At 47.5% G+C, this 20,334-nt stretch overlaps 1 long non-coding RNA gene across 1 annotated transcript; it reads left to right on the top strand.

Moving 5' to 3' along the window:
• Window positions 1-9,418: 9,418 nt before the first annotated feature.
• Window positions 9,419-9,934, top strand: LOC121046428. Its single transcript, XR_005798151.2, has 3 exons — window positions 9,419-9,510; window positions 9,579-9,767; window positions 9,836-9,934. It is a non-coding gene; the product is annotated as an uncharacterized LOC121046428 (long non-coding RNA).
• The last annotated feature ends 10,400 nt before the right edge of the window (window positions 9,935-20,334 follow it).

The raw sequence follows: 20,334 nt of genomic DNA on the forward strand, positions 1-20,334 counted from the left end.
AGGTTGATCAACGTGCTGGCGCGGCACTCCGGCTATGGCCGACCGGTTGTGTTGCCAGACGTCCGAGCCAGAGCCGTTTATACTGAGAGAGTTTGGCCTTCTTAAGGAGATTTTGACAGTCTGACAACCAAAGCAGCGTAGTCTGACAACCGGGGGATGACTACTTCCGTCCGCCATATTGTGGCTCTGACTCATAGGAACTCTACGCGATTTCTCAGGAATGAACAAGACAAAGAAGTGACGCCATATTGTGTTATCGCGAAATCCGCTTGTTCTAGCGGCCAACAGGCTCCGCCCATCGGCCAAACTCTCTCAGTATAAACGGCTCTGGTCCGAGCAATTTCGCATATCTCCTATTGGTGGTTTTAGGAACTACTGCCGTGCCTACCCACTTAATTCATGGATCAGTGAGCACTGGTAACAGTCGTCAGTGGCATTCACGACGCCAACCACGACGGCTACTGAGAATTAACCACGCTGCACCCCGTCCTCAAGTAGTACGTGACAGCGCCATTCCATCCGCATTGTGCGACCTACAATGTGCGGTCGCACATTGTAGGTGAAAAATACGGCGCTCTCTGTAATGAGCCGCCTCAGACTGCCACCGCAAAGCATCGTGTATGGGAGGGTCAGGTGGGTTCACTCTCGGAAAAAAAGGGTATGTTCTTACACGTCTTGTCCCAATACGACATCTCAATACTTCATTCGACGTACAGCGCGCTGACGTCGAAGAGACGGCCTCAACACTAACGAGGTGCTTGAGAACGGTGAGATGTACCTCATTAAACAGCTAAAGTACGTATCAAAGACTACAGAAAGATATCACTGAGGTTTTGCGGTAATGCCAAGAAAACCCCGATTACTTTTTTTAGTCAATAACACCTACATTAGCTGTTTTAATAAGTAGTACCACTCAGCTATGAAGCCGCCTGTGGAAGTTCGACGTACCCAACTGTGGAAGTTGGGTACGTCGAACTGAAGTTTTGGGTTGTCGTGTATGTGACAAGGGGTGTAAAAATGTACCTTTTTTTCAAAGTGTCCACATTCTTTCTTTTTCATTTTTTTTTAATAAGCCACCACAAACTCGCCGCGAAGCGGAGTGAACGGGTGGTCCGGGTAGGGTCCTAAAGACACCCGCGACGAAATGTCCCTGCAATGTGCAGTTCGCGTAACGAGTGTCGATGAAACGCCCGTATCGACGAGACATGTGTTCATGAAAACCTTGTCCAGGAAGCCTTTTTCTACTAAAGATACACTATCTTCCCAGTGCTCAAAAATATACTAACAAATTCAAAATATTCCTGTTTAAGAAAATAGTCCTCTGTGATTGATTAATGAGCAAAAATGAAAAGCGGGAAGAGGCGGCCGGCTGATTTTATTTTTAATGTTATCTTAAACCATTGTTAGTAACTGACTGAACTACAAATAAATACGCCGCTCGCGTCACTACTTAAAATGTCCTAAAACTCCTGAGGTCACGTAGAGAGTGCCCGAACATATAGACGCTTTAAACACGCGCCAGATTGAGCCGCCATAGCCGACCTTCTCTTGTTTTACCGAGATACCAAGTCACTAAGGCGGGTGTTTACGACCCTCCACAGAGCGCTACGTTGGGGGCAAGGACGCAGTAGCACCTAAAGTGGCGATGACCTGTCCTGCTGTGGTAATGATGAAGTGAAGCGAACGAAATAAGTGGGAACAAAAACTGAAGGTCAAATATGGCGGCGCCCATGCACAGCTGCCTGAATGCGTCTATAGTCATATCTGATTGGTATTTTACTTAAAGGGGTTGTCCGATGATATCCAGAAGTACTAAGTTTTTGCGCTGATCACGTAGAGGGGGCTTAAATATAGTCATATGTAATACTTATGTTATAAAAGACGCCCCAATATTCGTTAATTCAATTATGAACATCAATACGAAACTTCACGGCAAATTTCGCAAGTATGCATGGCTGGTAGTGTCGTGACCTCACATCAGTCAATGTAACGTCAGAGTTGCGGGCGTTGACTTATTCCCGATTTTGATCAACATGGTTGATGTTGGCTAGAGCCACTCAATATGGCAGCGTAGCTGCCAGAGTAGCGACACGACCAACGACACGACACAAAATTAACTGGATGCACGACGTCAGAAGCGCCGATAGTGATCTCCATTTCGGGCTTGGGAGGTTGCCATGGTAACCGTGCTACTAGCGACGTCGGCCGGCAAATTTTTTTTTAGTTGATATTTCCATTCGTTAATTGAAAAGTGGTAAAAGCAGGGGGGCAAAGGTGGGTGAGGAGGAGTGGCAAATCCCGTGCGCCGACACCCGGGGTCCCGAGTGAAAGATCGCGAAAGAGAGCGACAAAACACGAGAGAAAGAAACCAAGGTTGCCAGCTGAAGGACGACAGTCGCAATGGTAAACGCGAAGACTGAAAACTCAGCAATATAAACAGTGATAATTTAACGTTGCAAACTGAATTCTGAGCTATTCTAACGCTTATAAAAAGCAAAATAGTTATTACGCTCCATTAACTTGCCTTCTGTCGAAATCTCAGAAATCTGGTGGTTGCGCGGTTTCGTATTTCTTAACCGCGCCCACCCGCGCCCATAGAGATCGTACATACTAACTTTAGAGGAAAAGGTCCGCCATCTTCCCATGCATTCTGGCTGCCGCAAGCGGCGGAGCATGCAGGCAGACCTTCTGGGTCCCACACATGGTTACCAACTAGCCTCACCCGCTAGATTTCATGGTCTTCCTAAAAATCATAGCAACATTGTTTGTTGTCACTATGGAGACCTTCCCTCCGCTGCTCCGCTGCGATGAGCTTTAGCTGTTGCTGCCGCGAGTTTTTCTCTGGTAATACAAATGATTTGGCACTTTAAAGTTGCTTGCTAGCTATGGTCTATGGAAAAGTTATATTGCGTCTTTTGCTTTGTATGGTTCGTTCCATGAAGCGCCGCACAACGAGTAAACGTTTGCCTATCGGACCACGTATCAGCCTCGATCACCGGCATTTTGGGCAATCGGCGGTTGCGTCAGGTTGGTTTCTTACATATAGATCTATTAGGTCTGTTTGATTCGGCCAGAAAGTTCAAAATTAGTTCACTCCGAGCTCAGAAAAGCGTGTCATGCAATCCGCCTATGCACGACTCCTACGCTCGTCCGACTGAACTCTTAGTCCGAACGTGCTGCCGAATCGAACGAACCGATTATAATAATGCCTATATAGTTTCTTACCGTCTCTAAAATGCGTTGGGTGGTGCGTTGGATGGTCCGGCGGGCGCACCTCGAAAGAAATCTGCGAATCGCGTTCCATTTGTTTACTTCCGAGTCAAATGATATGCAAAACAGCACAAAAACAATCCGCAACACGGAAACGACACACTGAAATAAAACAGGTTCCGCTATTCGAACACAAAGAAAGCTAAAAATACTTTTGTACTAAAAAAAAAAAGAAAGGTTTTATTACACTTATATATAATTAGAGTAAGTACACATCATTTGAACGTTCATTGGGAAGTCCACAGTGAACCGACGTTGACAAAACCACCTAAAGGCAACTGAAAAAAAAAAAAAAATTTGAACCTTATAACATCTGTTATAACGTAAAACATAATGCCGATTTTGTAGTATAGTGCTATCTGTGTATCATCGCACAATGACACAAATAAAATGCAGGAGGTACTATCGGGGAAAAATGAAATGCGAACAGAGGAGCGCATGGCTCGCGGTACAGGCTGCGCCGCCTGGAAGTGAGCCTAGGGGCGAGGGTGCGTGGCCTACTTCGATGTGTTCACGCCTTTCGATTGGCGCTCCCCCAGCTTCGGCAGTGCGCCTCTCAGTGCGCTGAAAGCTATCACCGCTATCTTTTCTCGCTCGGCGCGTGCGGTGCAAAGAAGCTTGCCGCACTCGCCGAGCAGGCAAAGATAGCGGTGACAGCTTTCAGCGCACTGAGAGGCGCACTGCCGAAGCTGGGGGAGCGCCAATCGAAAGGCGTGAACACATCGAAGTAGGCCACGCACCCTCGCTCCTAGGCTTACTTCCAGGCGGCGCAGCCTGTACCGCGAGCCACGCGCTCCTCTGTTCGCATTTCATTTTTCCCCGATAGTACAAGTTCTACACTAGTCCTTTAAAAGTTATGTTGCAAACAGATACGTGATTACAAACGCACTGAAACTACTAAAACAAAAAAAAAATTGTTACGGTCTGCACCATTTGCTACAACATAAATATGTACACAACACGACACTAAGAATATGAAATAGTGCAAAAAAAAGACAGGGACTTGAAGTAGGCAGGACAACTCTGATAAACTAACTAGCTCAGGAATTGACTTTTAATAGCGCAATGCTATCCTTCTGGGCTTCTTTCCTCACTGATTCTTAAACAAAATCTGCTTTGTCAACTGCGCTCGGACATAAGCCCCCCTGTTCTTTTCGGTGAGCCTTTTGCATAGCTCTCGAAGTCTAAGGGTCATGTACTCCTTTAGGATCAGCCTGGTCAGCGTGATCACATGTTGGGGACTGTCCTTATAGTGTCCTGTCTGTGACAAGCTCCCCTGATGCTTCACAACGAAGCTCTGGAAAGCGTTGAGAACAAGGCGCTGTACTGTAGCCTTTTGTGGTTCCTTAGTTTCATGCCTGAATGTTGACTCTGCACAGTTCAGGGCATGACGCACAAACAAAGATGGCATGATGAAGCCTCCATTGTTTCTTATGAAAACGAGAAGGCTTGTCACATGATCATCAACAAGGATGTCAAGGCATTCTGAGCGTGTCACCTTCTTGGACAAAACCCGCACAATAAATCCGCCTACATACTGGACAATCTCGGCACTGAATTCGGTTAAACCGTGGGTTGCACCAAGGTGGTCAGCAAAGCTAAAAAATGTGTCCAGTTGCAGCGGGTCCATCTCTTCTGCCTCATCATTTTCCTTCGACAGGTTGCCTTGGTGCCTCAATGCAGTGATTCCATCCATGTCAGGAGCAACATTTGCAGTTGTTGGTGCCTTCACATCTGCATGCACCAGCAGACAGCGATAAGCATGGCGGAACTGCGCAGCAGAAGGGTTGTTGTTCCAGCCGCCGCGCTGTCTGATGCAGCTGAAGAACATCTCAAGATGATCCTGACTGAGACGGTATGTGCAGATGTATCTGCATTTGGTAAATCACACGAAAAATGCTATGATATTTAAACTACCACAACAAATTAATCAAACAAGTTTCAGCTTTTACCTGCACATGTCCCTCTGAAACAGAGCATCTGCAAGCTCAGCGACGCTCTTCAGGGTGAATGCCATGCTTATAACAGACATGCGCCTCCCATCTTCAGCAACTGGTTTCCCTGATGGAAGCTGTAGGGACATCAACGTCTCAGACAAGGTGACCATCTTCTTCTTTTGGCTCTCAAACAAGGTTTGTCTAAGTGGAGCCTTGAAGCCCATTGCCCTTGGGTTGTGGGAATTTAGCAGGTCAAATGCTCTAAAAAGAAGAAAACAGAATAGCATCAGTCATGATACCTGCAGTATATAAGGCAGAAGTGAATTGTACATTTGTAATTTTGAACCAGGTGAGATTTTTTTGCAGTCTCATTCCTCGTCCTGTTCTTTCCTTGTATCATTTGTCACGTGTGATACCCGCGTTAAAAATCATGTGCAGTGAAATAAAAACTAGTGATGGACCGAATCTGCCAAACTTCAGATTCAGCAAAGTTCGGCAAATGCCGAACTTTTAAAGGGAAGTTCAGCAAAGATTCAGCAAAAATTTGGCAAACGTCTGCGCAGGCTCGAGAACGCGACGGGGTCATGGATTGCAAATGGACGCCATGCAGTCGTGCGGTTACCGTAGTGCTGTGTAGTACAACCAGCGGTTATGGCAAGTTGTGGAGTGGGCAACACGGTAACTTTGCGTTAGTGAGCGAGCCTGGTGCTTTTCAATATTTTCTGCCTCAAGAATGAAAGATTGACCTGTAACTTACGCAGTTCAATGCGCAGTCCACTACGCAAGTGACAAATGATGCGGTACATTCTGGATAACGTGATTTTCATTTGATCTTTCCTGGACCTTTCCAGTGATGCAACGAGGTAGTTAAAACATTGTCTGACATTTACTTTAAAGTGCTCCTCTCAATTATAACAGTTGTGTTTTCAGCTCAGTAGTGTGGCCCAAAAAAAATAATATTGCTATTTCAATTAGCGTTATTTTGCAATTTTCATGTATCTGCATAAAACTAAACACAGAACTATCATGCTCGACGTTGCACATCTGACATTCCTAACTCTCCCTATCTTCCTAAACGTTTGTGTGTCTCCTAACACCCAAAACTGGCATTTTGAAGGTTAAAAACGAGACGTTGCAAATATGGGACACACACACTTTCATGCAAAGTTGACGTCATGTGACTGAAATAAAAAAAATATGCATATTTACTACAATATTATTATCTCTTCTGGTGAAGGCTCAACAACCGTTGCATTCGTCTTCGCACACAAAACAGTGACTCCCAGAGAAAGCAAGAACACAGCATTATTGCCTTCATTTTAACAATGTGCACACACATGCAGGCTTGCGCTAATGATGCCTTAAAACCGAAACTCTCATAGCGATTCGCGACTGTGCCACGCTCGCTTCTACCCAACCTTGTTGTCATGCCGCTTCTGTAAGGAGTCACTAAAATTGCCACTAAGCACACAAAAACGGCAACAGTACAATTATCTTGCAGAATACCCTCTTATTTAGTAATAACTGTGTCAATATGCATTGCATGTTGCATTTAAGTTAAGAAAAAAAAAACTTTTTTTTGCAAGACCAAAGTAAATATCAACAAAAAGTCTGGTAATAATGTATTTTTGCCGAATCTTTGCCGAATGTTTAAAAAAGTTTGGCAAATGTTCGGCTTTGCGAAATCCCAAGATTCGTCGCTGAACTTTCAGTTCGGCGAAAATTCGGCCCATCACTAATAAAAACTAAGGGTTCTCCTTTCCCTTCTTCTAAATGTGCCTCTAGTTAACAAGAAGGGAAAAGGTAATTTTTAACGAAATCACCCTTTCCCTCCTTAGCTACAGCCGCATTTGGAAAGGGGAACCGTTAGCTTTGACTGCGCTGCACACAACTTCTGACGTGGGGTATAGCTATACTTTTCTATAAACTTACTGGTCCACATCTGCTATGAACTTCGACGTCGCTTCACTGCCTCGGAATTCTTGGAGTTGCAGCTTTCTACCAAGTTCCAAGGCCTTGCTCACAGAAGAGCTGAGAGTCTGCGCCGCCAAGCGCACCTTCATAATTTGACGGTAGTATTCAACATGTGCTCTGCGGAGTTTATTTCCTGCCCGGAGACCCTCCATTTCCTGAAACCTCTGAAGGTCTTCAATGAAGCGCCACTGGATGAGCTGCAGTGATAAAAAGAAACAATGAGCCATGATACATATTATTTTATCATTACCTACTTACCCCATACCTCGTGGTCAGGTATTTCTTATCCCCAAAGAGGTTTCTGAGGAGCTTCAAGCCATGGCACGCATCAAAGATGAAAAAGATTTTCTTGGCTGGGTCCTTCGGATGAGGAAATGATGTTCTGAAGCTGTCCACGTCGGTCTCATGGATGAGGCAGCCAAACAGCTTGCCCATCATTACATTTGATGACAGTGCATCGCATACAACAGCTACAACTTCAAGATTGCACTCTGTGAGCAGTAGAATCGCTTCAGTAATTATGCCCTTAAGCACTTCACCAGAAAGTCCATTGTCTAAAAAATAGCCAATAGGGATCTTCCATGGAGCTGCAACTCCCACTGCCATGAGCACCAGAGCATCGGTTGCGGAGGGGGCGTCATCAGTATCGTCTGGGCTCTGGCCACCTCCGAAGTCAACATACCCAATAAGACGGCCGCTTTTGCTGTCGAGGTCAATTTTTTTTCTGATGCTCATTCCATCGAGCATGATGCTGCACAACCTCTCTCGTTCACTTGTGTTTTCATGGGTTTTCTTGAGGTGTTCAATGGCTTCGTGGGTAAATCCCGGCCAACCATCAACAACCTTGAGCCATGTGCGAAGTGTCTGAATGCTTGGCATTGGAAAGATGGTTGCCAAGTAAGCATACGCCTTTGGAGAGTGATAGTGCAGTGTTGAGGCAAACTTTCTCATCTTTTCACTATACCTTCTTCCAGAAGGGGTTCTCTTTTTATTTGCTTTCCAGGACTGTAGCAGCTCGTTGGGTAGCTCACCGAATGACTCAAGTTTCTGTTCCAGATCTTCCGACAGAAGATTCCTCTTCTTCAACTCAGTGATGACTGTCTTTAAGTCAACAAGTTTCTTGGTTGCTCTCTTCAGTCTTTTTGTGGTGGCATACAGTTTGCGCTTCGCAGTTCCAAGTCGCTTCTTTGCAATTCTAAGTCCCGTCCTTGGTGTGATGCGGCACGAGTAACCATGCTCTGCAGCAGTTAGTATCTGTTGTCCACCTGGCCGTCTCTCTGAAGTTGCTGTTGCCTAAAAGTGAATGAATGAGGATCGCTTAAAGGAATGTTTCGCCGGTGTAGAGATAAAATACATACAAGTCGGCGCCTTTTGGACGGTGTTTCTGCTTCTGAAGTGTCGCTCTGGAAAGACGATCGAAGCATATGTTCTTGTCAGGTTACAGTGTTCAAGACTATGACAATCGAAACAAGCCCCGTTCTTACCCCCAAGATAGTTGATGGAGAAAGGGCACCAGATAAACCAGACGAACTCCGCGACAGATGTGGCTGGCGCGGCTGTTTTGATAGATCCGTGTTACAATTACTATAGTATGTCACACTTGTCTCATTCTTACCCCCACAGGAGTTGACCAAGGGGGGGTCCGGATTCCAGTTGAAGGAGAGGCAGTGTCTAGTGGTTGCTGTTAGACATGTGGTTTGAGAACGGTGTTTGTTACGACAAGAAAGCTTTGAACCTGCTCAATCTTACCCCTGTTGCTCGGGGCACAGCTTGGACTCCGGAGAACCCAGGCGAGCTCTGTGACCGATGTGGCCGGTACGGCTGTGTGATAGATTTGTGTTACAATGGCCGTAGTCTCTCTTGTCTCATTCTTACCCCCACAGAAGTTGACCAAGGTGTGGTCCGAGTTCCAGTTGAAGGAGAGGCAGTGTCTAGTGGTTGCTGTGAGACATGCAGTTTGAGAGTGTGTGTTACCACAAGAAAGCCTTAAACCTGCTCAATCTTACCCCTGTTGCTCTGGGCATAGCCTCGACACCGGAGAACCCAGGCGAGCTCTGCGACCGATGTGGCCGGTACGGCTGTGTGATAGATTTGTGTTACAATGACCATAGTCTCACTCGTCTCATTCTTACCCCCACAGGAGTTGACCAAGGTGTGGTCCGAGTTCCAGTTGAAGGGGATGCAGTGTCTAGCGGTTGCTGTGAGACATGCAGTTTGAGAGCGTGTGTTACCACAAGAAAGCCTTAAACCTGCTCAATCTTACCCCTGTTGCTCTGGGCATAGCCTCCACACCGGAGAACCCAGGCGAGCTCTGCGACCGATGTGGCCGGTACGGCTGTGTGATAGATTTGTCTTACAATGACCATAGTCTCACTCGTCTCATTCTTACCCCCACAGGAGTTGACCAAGGTGTGGTCCGAGTTCCAGTTGAAGGAGAGGCAGTGTCTAGTGGTTGCTGTGAGACATGCAGTTTGAGAGTGTGTGTTACCACAAGAAAGCCTTAAACCTGCTCAATCTTACCCCTGTTGCTCTGGGCATAGCCTCGACACCGGAGAACCCAGGCGAGCTCTGCGACCGATGTGGCCGGTACGGCTGTGTGATAGATTTGTGTTACAATGACCATAGTCTCACTCGTCTCATTCTTACCCCCACAGGAGTTGACCAAGGTGTGGTCCGAGTTCCAGTTGAAGGAAAGGCAGTGTCTAGCGGTTGCTGTGAGACATCCTGTTTGAGAGTGTGTTACCACAAGAAAGCCTTAAACCTGCTCAATCTTACCCCTGTTGCTCTGGGCACATTCTCGACACCGGAGAACCCGGGCGAGCTCTGCGACCGATGTGGCCGGTACGGCTGTGTGATAGATTTGTGTGACAATGACCATAGTCTCACTCGTCTCATTCTTACCCCCACAGGAGTTGACCAAAGTGTGGTCCGAGTTCCAGTTGAAGGAGAGGCAGTGTCTAGTGGTATTTTTGACGGTTTACATAACCCACCGAAATACTGGCTGTGATTCCACGTGCTCCCTTTTGAAATTACTTTTTTGGGCTTGAGGTTTACCTGATTACTTACATGCTCACAAGCAAGTATGGTGGGTACAGCTCCTGGCTTTAGGGTGGGAATGGAATGCGACCTGAAGAAGCATGATGCTTCAAAGTGCTTCGAGCAGATTCTGTGATGTTTTTTCGGGGAAAAGGGCTGATCTCCGAAGAGCTCAAGCCACCTTTTCTGAAGAGTTGGATCGTTTTGAGGGAACCTAGGATAAAACAATTTATTTAAAATGTGTCAAATTTTATTGCTACATAATAAACGCGCCATACATTAAGAGAAGTGCATGTGGTATAATGCATAACGCACGATTATCTGACGGTTGTAGTGATTGGTAGTCATATACAGTGGTTTGAACCTGCGTGTTTGCGACGCACATTACTTTCGTTCTCTTATTTCAGCAAAAGTTCTGCCTTCGATGTCACGAGCATAATTATCATTAGAGCACTTTCATGAACTTCAACAATCCACGCACTTACCCGTGGAAAGATAGTCGCGTTCCTTTAGGAGCTTTCTTTTTGCATAGTGCGCAGGTGTTCGGCATCGCGTCAACGCGAAACTAAACCATTCACGCTATGGTTTTGACAGGCGCGCCTAGGCACCTCCCGGGTAAACGAAACCTCGTAACCACCACATTTCCGAGATTTCGACAGAGAAGAAGTTAATGCAGCATAATGAGTATTTTAGTTTCTATAAGCGTTAGAATAGCTCAGAATTTAGTTTACAACGTTAAGATTATTACTGTTTATATTGATGAGAGTTTTCAGTCTGCGCGTTCACCATTGCGACTGTCGTTCTTCAGATGGCAACGACTGTCGTTCTTCAGATGGCAACATTGGTTTCTTTCTCTCGTGTTCTGTCGCTCTCTTTTGCGATCTTTCACTCGGGACCCAGGATGTCGGCGTACGGGATTTGCCACTCCTCCTCACCCACCTTTACCCCCCTGCCCGCGCCCCACCGGCGAAGCCGGGTTTCTGGTTTAGTTTAGCGTTGACGCGAGGCCGTACATCTGCGCGCTATGCAAAAAGAGAGCTTCGAAAGGAACGCGAATATCTTTCAACCGGTAAGTTCGTGGATTGTTGAAGTTCATGACACTGCTCTGATGATATAATTATATTCGTGAAATCGAAGGCAGTTGGTAACCATGTGTGGGACCCCGAGGGTCTGCCTGCATGCTCCGCCGCTTGCGGCAGCCAGAATGCATGGGAAAATGGCGGACCTTTTCCTCTAGAGTTAGTATGTGTGATCTCTATGGGTAAAAGACGCTTGGCATGGCGGTACGGCACGGGCCCCTGGAGGAACGGTGCCTGTTTCTCCTGTGAAGTGAGACAATAATTTCCGCCAAATTTAGCGGAAATAATTTCGCCTCCTAATTTAGCGAAAAGATTTCTCCGCTAAATCTAGTAAAAAACATTCCCCGCTAAAGTTCGGGAAAAGATCGCCCCGCTAAATTCCTGCCAAATTTACACGCGTCGCTCTCACCAAAGATGTAGATTTTTTGCGACTTGCGTTAAGCACACGTCGATCCACATTCATGCTAGTAGTGGGGGACTTTCCACCTTCTCCCCTCAGTACCCTTCCCTCCTCCTAATCTAAAGAGCTGCGCTCTAATTCGGGGTTACAGGGGATTGTAAACGGCTTTCATTTTTCTAGTAATTCTCAGAATTCATACTCAGAATGAACGCTCACCGCCAGTCACCGAGAATCCAGCAGCACCTAACGCGCAACAAGCTTTGCGATAGTTTCTAAACAATTTACGTGTTCTCTTCTTCGTCGGCTTCTCCAGTTTGCTTTGACCAGAGTTTATACTCGTGGACATCATTCTGCGGCATTTTCAAAGAGGGGAAAAGAACACGCGTAGACAGCTTTGATCAGCGCTCATTACTGTAGTAGAGTAGACAGTTGGGCGAGTTGGCAGATATTGAACATAGTTACAGTTGCGCACACGAGGACAAGGACAGAGAAGCCCTTGTCCTTGTGTCGTACGTGTTCCTCTTCTCTGTCCTTGTCCTTGTGTGCGCAACTGTAACTATGGTCAGCGCTCATGAGCGTGCTCCTGCACCTTTGATTGCAGCCGGGCTGTGGCGCAGCCCCTGGCCGTCCAGTGGAAAGTGAAAGCTGCACGGCTTGGACACGACATAGTGACCACACGTTTCAAAGAGGATAGCCATAAGCATCATTATCATCATCATCATCATTATTAGTGGCGCTTAGAGCCTACTCCTCCTAAAGCCCCTCTTTTATTATGTGCGAACTATGTGTGAGTACCACTTCGGAAACATAGGTGTCATCACGCCTCACTGGATAGGCCGTAAGACGGCCTATCCAGTGAGGCATCAGTCTGAAAGGCCGTAAGACGGCGAGCGCGTCTCCAGTACGGCCGTGCCTGCGTAGCTACCCTCGTTCCCGGGTTTGTGCTGCATCTCAGGCAGCATGTTGCTCTCTAACAGGGTAGCTTGCTGGGCTCGTTGATTGACAACATAGTGAAAAACAGCGCAAAAAAGATGGGACACAAAGACAGACACAGGACCTACACTGCATTTTGTTTCCAGGTGCGCGCACTAGCGATGACAAAAACGAAAAAAAGAAGAGTCCCGTGAGCCAACGCGCGAACAATGATCGAACTGCTTGGTCTACCAAACGGTCTGCCGATGTACCGTTTTGTGCCAAGAGCACACCTGGGCCCGTTTGCTCGAAGCACTAACCGCGGCTAAAGGGGTATTCACACGAGGGAGAAATCCCGGGGATTTCTCCCCGGCACGCGCGCATCACGAGATGAAAACGCGAGACTTTTGCACATGGCAAAGCCTGACGTTTTCGTCGTGGGATGCGCGTGCCGGGGAGAAATCCCCGGGATTTCTCCCTCGTGTGAATACCCCTTAAAGTTAGCCGCAGTACCTAGGAGAGGGATTTTGAGATCACGTGACTCACTCGGTAGGGATGCGGGGAAACATGGCGGTGCCCCAGTGAGTAAGCGCCGCTCGCTTTGGAACTAATATGTCATTGTGGTTGCAATATCGGGCGCGTTAGTCAGCAGCGAATGGTGCAGGAGGCTTTTGCTTTGCCTTACCTCACCTAAACCGTAAAGCATGGGGAATGACATCGCCGCATTTTCTAGATAGTGTTTCCATTCTGGGCACTCCTAAGCCTAAATGAACGCGGTAATTGTCGGCATAGCAACGTCTTTGGAAAGCGGATTGTTGATAGCACACAAAAGTAGACAGCGTCCCAACAGACCTTTTTTCTAAATTATCCAAGCACCGAGGTGCATGCTACGAGTGTAGTTGCACGCGTCGCACGTGCTGGCGTCTGCAGTAGTAACCGTTCTAAAGCAAAAAGTATAAAACAAATTTTGCCTTGCACGCGCGTTCGTTAAAGCCTTATTATGTTTTTTTACTTCGAATCTTTTTGAAGAGGAAGGCCCGTGCGCGTGAACCGTAGCATTACACTTCCAGCGTTCTCCTCGCGATGCTTGGATAATTTAGGAAAAAGTCTGTCGGGACGCTGTCTGCTTTTCTGTGCTATCAACAATCCGCTTTCGAAAGACGTTGCCATGCCGACAATTATCGCGTTCATTTAGGTTTAGGAATGCCCAGAATCGAAACACTATCTAAAAATGCGGCGATGTCATTGCCCATGCTTTGCGGTTTAAATGAGGTAAGGCAAAGCGAAAGCCTCCTGCATTATTCGTTGCTGACTAACGCGCCCGATATTGCGGCTACAACAACATATTAGTTCCTAATAGCGAGTTCGTTTCACGGCACTCGTGCCCACGCGTGCCCACTCGCAGCGTGGAACGGGTCCGTTTCGGCCGGCACTCCACGAGTGGTTGCACTTTCCGAGTTCGTTTCAGCGCTGACACCCCACGCGTGCATGCACTCGCTGCACCGAGAAAATCGGGAGTGCGCCAAAATGCAATCCCGTCATGCCTCGCTCCGGTGGGGCCGGCGAGGAGCGGGAGCAGACGACGAGGGTTCGTCTGCTACGATGTGTCGCGGAACCGAACGGAAAAAAAAAAGTCGATTTTCTGATAGAAATCGCGTCCTGCGGGAAACAAAATCAAACGCGAGCTTGAATTGTGAGCGTCTGCTATTTCACGGAGGAAGCAATTGGCAACCCCTGATTTATTTGCAGGTTTTAAATCGCTCTGTTGCCGTACAACGCTGAAATATACCAGTGTGTAAAGAAATGCTCAAAACAAACGCAACAGTGGCCCCCGAGATGTCGATCCCCATCCGTGTGCGAGTGAAAAAATTAACATTTGTCGATAAAACTCCCCCAGCAGAAACCTCTGACTGCCCAATAAGCATCAGAGAAAGCTAAAGATGGTGACTTTACCCGAGGATTGGGCAACATCATCATGTTTAACATTTACCTACGCAGCTAACTTGCCCCGTCGTATTTTGTTTGAGAAAGCTCTCGTTCTCGACGCCCTCACCAAGGCTAATATCTAATCCACCTATAATGACGATCCAAATCGAAGGTCCCAGTTTTGCTGGATATTCCAACAGGCTAGTTTTAAGCCATACCCTTTCAGTCGTTCACGCATATTACCATGCTCAAACGGATCAAGCTTCTGCTCGGACACCATCATTACTTTTCTTCAGTGTAAACGGTTATAAGGATTGAAAGATCGCAACCAGCTGCTTTGTAGACAGCTGGTTGCGGAAATTTACGCCGTCTGTAACTATCTCTACGGCAGCCGAGCTGCTTGAAGACGTCGCAACTATAAACTACAGGTTGCAGTTGCCAACGTTTGTAGATAAACGTTGGTAGCGACTGCATTCTCACGTCCCCACTCATCACTCGGAACAGAAAGGCGCTAGTTTCGGTTTGAAGTCGGTACCTTTTCTACAACATAGATGGCGGCAGCATCAGTCTTCTGCACTCGGTGCATTTGGCGAGTTCGTTTGAGTCCAGTTTTCCGTGCAACACTCTGTGAGTGCGATGCATTCTGGGAGAGAACTCGAACGGTGCCAGTGCGTGTGAAACGAACTCGCTATAAGTGACCGGCGCTCACTCACTGGGGCACCGCCATGTTTCCCCGCATCCCTACCGAGCCAGTCACGTGATCTCAAAATCCCTTTCCTAGGTACTGCGGCTAACTTTAGCCGCGGTTAGCGCTTCGAGCAAATGGGCCCTGGTGTAAACATTTGTGCATAGAGTAAAGAGCTTCAGCAACGACTCGACTAATGTCTAGCAGTTTGGCTTGTTCGAGGAGCAGAGAGAGTCTGAACTTCAGTTTTCGCGTGTTTCTCAACGTACTATTCTATCGTCCACCGCGATCACCGGCCGGGCGATGCCTACCGGGTGCGGTGCTTTGTTGTGCCTGAAACAGAGTCCCGTGTTCGCAAACCAAAATATTCTCTATCAATGCTACGCCGCGAGGAACACCTCAGGGGTGCGTGGTGTCAGAGACCAACACGCCATGACGCCGCGTTGGTCGAGAACACGGTTGACACGTGTTCAGAATCCCAGGAGAAGAGCTGGAGGGAAGCATTAATTGTCCCATGGAGCGAGCTGACGTCATCAGTCTGAAGCGCGAAAACGGCAGATAGCTTCCTTCGGTTCCATTGGCTGGCGCGCGTCGACGGGGCTCCCACTGGCCGCTGCGCTCGTCAGTTTCCACGCCCATTCACCCCATGGCGCTGTGTGTCCATCATCGCGGAACACGCGCACGAAAAGTACGCAGCAGACGAAAAAGGGAGCGGCTTGAATGCTTTCGCATTCACAACTCATAAGGAATGCTTAGGTGTACCTCGGTCCTTTTAAAGACTATAACTAGCGCACTAAAGCAGAAATGGTTTTCTGTTCTTGCACCCAAAAATGACCGACACCAACTAACGCAATTACCCGTCCGAAGTTCGAAAATCGTTGCCCCTCCCATTTAAGGGGTATGCTTCCTGGCGCCGTGGCTGAGGCCAGCCGGAGAAAGTTGATGCTACTATACTTCGTTTCACCTTATGTTGTACCGCAGCGAAGGCTAGAAGCGCGAGCTCATAACATTGTTAGATTGTGGAAACCAGCTGAACTTACAGAAAAGGGTGAGGAGAGAAAGGAGAGAAGGCATCCGTTCGCTGGATTCTCCTTTCTCTCCTCACCCTTTTCTGTAAGTTCAGCTGGTTTCCACAATGTAAGTATGTACAACCAACTAGCTCAGCTCCTTCCCATTCTCATAACATTGGCAGCTGCCCTTGGTGCACGAGAGCTTGTGCCGCCGAGATGTGCCATAGAGCAAGGGGCTCGTGCTTGTAGCCTTTCCTGCGGTACAACACAATGTGAAACAGAGTATAATCACGTTATCGAGCCAAATGAAGAGGAAGTCAATCGGCAAGGCTTGCGTGCAGTTTCTAGTGCAGTCGGACGTCGCGGTGGGGCGACCGGCCCTAACCGGCCCGACTGCCGGATGCAGCGAAACGCACGGGTCACGCGGACGGAAAGTGTGCCATTCATATCGATAATCGCTTCCCCTTTTCCGACTCACCACGGCCGGCAAAGGCTCGCTGTCGTGTTCAAAGAGAAAAACGCAAAGGGAGTCCAGCATTTTTTATCGGAGCAATGTTCGTGTCCAATGCAAGAGCTGGGTTGGGTGGTTCTCATTTGAACCCGTTCGCATTTCTTACCTTCTCGTTTTTGCCTTCTCATTTCAACCCAGCGATGCACCACAATAAAAAGGCGGAGGGCTTTCGAAGGAAAGGAGGTACGAATTAGCCCGCTATACTTTCAGATTTTAGTGTCCAAAAGCAGGCTTTCTACGCTCGTGCACTAGTTTTTTTTTTTTTGCACTAAACGATATGCGATTACTAAAATCCCAATTTATACTAGCCAAAGATCAATATCATGGTCCCTTTAATATGATGTCATCGTACCAACTAGCTCAACTCTCCACTTTACGTCACATTAGGCATGGTACCGTCGGAGTCGAGGGCGTTGACTATTTCCCGGTTGTGTTCAGCAAGGTCAATAGTGTTATACAAGTCGTCGAAGAAGTGAGCTTTTCTCAACACCATAAATCTTGTCTTTCTTAGCATCGAGCTATTTCACTGAGACGGCAGTCTCAAGTTTTATGTCTCTTTTTGCACGATGCTTCCGTTTCATATGGATGCAATATTTGCAGTTGGGCTCTGTTTGAAATTTATTTACTTTTGCAGCGGAGGATAAAAAAATTCGAAAGCATGACGCGCGCACGTAGTTGTATGTAAAGCCCCTTGATAAAGGCCTTTCTATATACAAGTACCACCAACCATTATTGTGGAAGCGTGCAAGACACGTGCCACGAGCGGGTGCTCCACCGCCATTCGCTTCGAAGGGCCGCTCATTTCAATGCTGCGCCATCATCTGCTTCCAAGGGCAGCTGGAGACACGGGCCTCGTGCACTGGCGTATTTGACGCTACTTGCAAGACAAACGCAAACACGTCGAGGGGCTTTAGTTCTGTGCAGTCAATAAAGAAAAAAAAAAAAAGCTTTAGTTGTGTGCAGTGCAGGCGAAGGCAACGCCAGGCGAAGAAAGAGAGGGCGAGCACTAGCAACGCGGAATGAAAAGCTCGCGCTGCAGAACCCATGGGGATCCTGGGTTCAATCCCCCACCCCTGCCCGTTTCTATCTGGATGAGCATCGTCCCGGCGTGCGGTAGTGTATCACTACTGCGTGGTGCACGTTAAAGACCCCAGGCTATAGGTTGCACCGCACTGGCTAAATTTCTCACCTACAGCGAGTAACTCGTCGCAACTTTGAAATGGCTGACCAACTGCACGCTGTACAAATATCCACACAACCCCAATTATTTTTAACGCGGAATGGTAGAGGAGGGCAAGGGAGCGCGGCTCTGGAGCACGGGGGAGAAAGGAAAAGCATTCTAAACGTTAGAAAAGAAAGGAGGGTTTTCTCTTCCTCCCCAGCCCTCCTACTGCTCTCCCTTCCTCTACACGCCTGGCGTTGCCTTCGCCTGTACTGCACGCAACTAGCGACATGGGGTATAGACCTTTTTCGCTTACTCTTGTCCCCAGCCACTTGTTAGGCATATCCGGTATAAGCGACGAAAAAATAGTAATGCATTTCAACCTGCAAATTGTAAAAAAAAGTAAAGGGGAGACAAACCGAGAATGTGTCACGGTTACGCTTATATCGTAAATGTATTCTATCGGCGTGGTGATGGCAAAGCAATGATTTCACCCATACTGGAAGGGCCGATACTTCGAGATGGCGGCGTCCTTGTGAAATAGGTTTAGTCAGCCGGAATCGTGGAGCAGCCGTGGCGTCGGGGTAGCGTGCATGCTCGTCTCCTACCACCGCCCGGATTCGATTCCCACCCAGATCGAAATGTACGAAATTTTCTTTTCAAAGCCATTAATTTACTTTGTCTGCATGAACCTCCTTGAGAAATTTTTAGCAATTTCATAATTTAGGTGCCGTCTTGCTGCTACAGACAACTTCCAGGTAATTGGAATTCAGTTGCTGTTTTCGCCGGCTACACCGGCGTCGCTCAATGAGACAGTTAATACTTCCGCATTAAAAGCCCGTATATTGTACGAAAGATATTCCGAAAAGCAAATGACACTATAATTAAGTTGTGTTTTTAAAGGCAAAACTTTACCGGTGTAATAGAGTACACACACAATTTATGCATATTTTTTTTGTAGAGTCAGTAATGATACATAATAATAATAAATAGAATATACACCAACCAAATCCTTGTATAAAGGCAAAACCCTACGTTTCGAGACCAGCTCGGTCTCTTCTTCAGGGGTTGACTGCGGCTATGGCCGTTGAGGAGCAGTAATCTGTTTTCTTCTTCTTCTACGGCAGTGTCTATCGTTTTGCATCGGTGAGGTGGCGAAGTCCGTTCACGTAGCCGGTCGGCAGAGTGCCGAGGGATCTATTTATGTTTTCTGGCATCGTTTGTATGTGCCAAGATTCAATAAAAAGTCTATGTCTGGGATTGGTTTCAACAGCCAGGATGCTGGTGTTGGCAAAGTCAACTTTGTGGTCCTTGACGTCGCAGTGCTCAGCTACGGCGCTTCGTTCATGGTCGAACTTTCGAACATCGTTCATATGCTGGCGGATTCTCTCCCGGAAGTTCTTCGTTTCCCCGATGTATGTGACCGGGCAGTCCGCGCATGGAATTTTATAAACGACGCCTTGTGCTTTTTCCTTAGGCGGGCGATCCTTTGGACGGGGCATGAGTCTTCCAAGCGTAGACATCGGCTTGTGGGCTACCTGGATCCCTTCTTTGGCCAGTACACGTGCCAGCGCCTCGCTTGTACCTTTTATGTAAGGAACGCTGATGCGTGAGATACGACGGGTCTGTGTACTTGCTGGGAGTTGCAGGTGTCGGCGATCTCGGGCTTGATCACGCGCAATGCGGCGGATGAAGCTGCTTGTATAACCGTTATGTTGTAGGTCGGCGAAGATGGTGTTTTCCTCTTTTTTACGGTCAGCCTCGAATGAGCAGATATTTTTTGACCTAGATAAGAGTGTTTGACCACTGATGCCTTGTGACAGGCTGGGTGATTGGAATGGAAATGGAGATAGCGTCCAGTATCCGCCAGCATATGAACGATGTTCGAAAGTTCGACCATGAACGAAGCGCCGTAGCTGAGCACTGCGACGTCAAGGACCACAAAGTTGACTTTGCCAACACCAGCATCCTGGCTGTTGAAACCAATCCCAGACATAGACTTTTTATTGAATCTTGGCACATACAAACAACGCCAGAAAACATAAATAGATCCCTCGGCACTCTGCCGACCGGCTACGTGAACGGACTTCGCCACCTCACCGATGCAAAACGATAGACACTGCCGTAGAAGAAGAAGAAAACAGATTACTGCTCCTCAATGGCCATAGCCGCACTCAACCCCTGAAGAAGAGACCGAGCTGGTCTCGAAACGTAGGGTTTTGCCTTTATACAAGGATTTGGTTGGTGTATATTCTATTTATTATTATTGTTGCTCCCCAACCAGAGAGACTTCTCTCAAATGTTCACCTTCAAATGATACATAATATGTTGCTGGTATTTTTCGAACCGCGCTGAGAAAAACGTGCGCCTGAGACGGGCTTCACAGTCCATCTCAGTGCCATATACTACTTAATGGACGTTGGGGACACTCG

Source organism: Ixodes scapularis, unplaced genomic scaffold (genome assembly GCF_016920785.2).
Source record: "Ixodes scapularis isolate PalLabHiFi unplaced genomic scaffold, ASM1692078v2 PGA_scaffold12__126_contigs__length_90152505, whole genome shotgun sequence".
NCBI classification, from domain to species: Eukaryota; Metazoa; Arthropoda; class Arachnida; order Ixodida; family Ixodidae; genus Ixodes; species Ixodes scapularis.